Source organism: Coregonus clupeaformis, chromosome 17 (assembly GCF_020615455.1).
Source record: "Coregonus clupeaformis isolate EN_2021a chromosome 17, ASM2061545v1, whole genome shotgun sequence".
NCBI classification, from domain to species: Eukaryota; Metazoa; Chordata; class Actinopteri; order Salmoniformes; family Salmonidae; genus Coregonus; species Coregonus clupeaformis.
The window spans coordinates 32,075,110-32,077,524 of NC_059208.1; the positions used below are offsets into that span (position 1 = coordinate 32,075,110).

At 40.9% G+C, this 2,415-nt stretch overlaps 1 long non-coding RNA gene across 1 annotated transcript; it reads left to right on the forward strand.

Moving 5' to 3' along the window:
• The first annotated feature begins 539 nt into the window (after positions 1 to 539).
• On the forward strand, positions 540 to 1,617 carry LOC121585521. The gene is made up of 3 exons (XR_006003854.1): positions 540 to 735; positions 864 to 929; positions 1,190 to 1,617. It is a non-coding gene; the product is annotated as an uncharacterized LOC121585521 (long non-coding RNA).
• The last annotated feature ends 798 nt before the right edge of the window (positions 1,618 to 2,415 follow it).

Below are 2,415 nucleotides of genomic sequence, written 5' to 3' on the forward strand. Positions count from 1 at the left end.
TGGACAGGAAGATCACGTCAGTGACTCAACCCACTCAAGTCGAGTATTACAAGTTAGATGGCTTAGGGCGCTTTCACATATCCCCTGTATGATTCGGATCCTTTAGCTTCTGTTTGGTTGCCCTGATCGACTAGATCTAACTATAGTTACGTCTATAAAGCATGAGTGAAATGCAATATCGTACCCAGGCGAGTCACATGGAACTTTTTGTCCATTGTAAACAAGCTAGCTACCTAGCTAGTTTCATGTAGAATGTGCGTCTCGCAAATCACATCCTGAAACGGTTATGTACAGTTCTTGTGAAAGCAAAGCGTGCTTTGTATAAATCTCACCAATGCTCCTGGGAACCAAATGTAATATGTGAAAGCGCCCCTAAATTGACCAATTTGCCACTGTGTTGTATAGTGACGCCATGGTTCTATTATTGGGTAGGCTAATTTATAGAATATATAATAGTGTGGGACCCTGGCTAGGGTGGACACCATTGTGTTTTACACTTTTCTATTTATCTGTGTTATGCAGGCTGATGTCAGTGGCAGCACAGAAATGAATGGATTGCCCATGGCTGCTGAGATTTCCAGTGTACGATAATCAACTCCTCACCTAACAAGCAAAAGCAAACCTGGAACCCATGGAACAACTGCATCATCGGAGTCTGTAGATATCACAGAACTGAGATTGCTGCTCTCCAGTCCACAGCAGGCAAACCCACGCACCTCGGGTGGAATAGCAATGGTAATTATTTTTTAAAATATATATAGTTATCAGTAATAATAATATGCACACTGCTTATCAAAACAGTTATCAATAATAACTGATTTAGCATTGTTGTCTTGTTGCTTATATATTTTTTCCTGTCACAGGAAACCTCAAGTGAATTGATCACTGCTCCAAGTCAGCCAGAACCAACTGATGAAGTTGCACCACAAGTGAGTGGATTACATTGGACTCTTACAAACTGTTCGGATTTCAATATGTGTTAGAATTTGTAGAATCTTACACCTTAGATCAGTGTTTCCCAACTCCGGTTATTGAGTACCCCCAACATCACACATTTCTGTTGTAGCCCTTTTCCCAGTAATGCTTGTTACTGTCAATTTGCATACTTTTGTCATCTTATTTTCAGGAAAGGTAGACACCAGGGAGACTTAGTGAGAAAATTGTTAATTGGTGTTTCATATCTCCTCAGGCACACCCAGATACAGTATGGTTTTCTCAAAACAAACCAAAGCCCGGGTTGCTAAGAAAATGTACAAGCCAACAAAACAGACCTTCCGGTTGGACCTGGTAGAGCGTGTGCTGAAAAGACGACAAGACAAGACAATGACCCGCTCTCCCATGTACAACTTCCAAGACGACCACCCAAGAACATAACCAGTTTTCAATTACCAAGACAGGGCCGTGATTGTAACTGCACACCCGTCCCGATTCTAACTCCTGCCCCTTACCACTGTAGCTCAAAGGACAAAATGAATGTTCCCACTCTGGTCCTGATACCCCACTGAGAGTCCCTGCCCCCTAATCACAGCCACCACACAAATGGTAATCAAAACTGGTTTAGGCCAACTTGGATGAATGTTTTGATTTACAGAATAGTAGCAAACCACCCAAGTCAACGGGGCACACATCAATTCACAGGAGACTGTAATAAAATAACAACTACTTATAACTTGACTCAACTGCAATGTACCCACCTGACCTAATGTAAGCGTTATTACTATATACACTACATGACACTAAGCCATTGACTGCACCAGGTGGTAGTGTAACGAGTGGGTTGCTTTTTGACAATAAGGCACCTGACTGTCTACTGCCATAACGTTTTGAACCTAGAAGAAGACAGAGAGATGGGAGTAGGCAACCGGGATTGGCAAGAAGAATGTTGAGTTGACCTGAAAAGAATGGTAAGCTAACTTTACTGAGTGAGTGTCAAGCTAGCTACAATAGCTAGCTAGCTAACTACAGTAGTTGCGTTTTAGATGTAGCTAGCTAGATAATGAACTAAACTGCAATTATCGTAAACCATTATTATCTAGCTACCTACGGTAGCTACACTACCAGTCAAAAGTTTGGACACACCTACTCATTCAAGGGTTTTTCTTTATTTTTACTATTTTCTACATTGTAGAATAATAGTGAAGACATCAAAACTATGAAACAGCACTTATGGAATAATGTAGTAAACAAAAAAGTGTTAAACAAATCAAACTATATTTTATATTTGAGATTCTTCAAATAGCCACCGTTTGCCTTGATGACAGCTTTGCACAATCTTGGCATTCTCTCAACCAGCTTCACCTGGAATGCTTTTCCAACAGTCTTGAAGGAGTTCCCACATATAATCAAATCAAATCAGATTTTATTTGCCACATGCTGAGCACTTGTTGGCTGCTTTTCCTTCACTCTGCGGTCCGA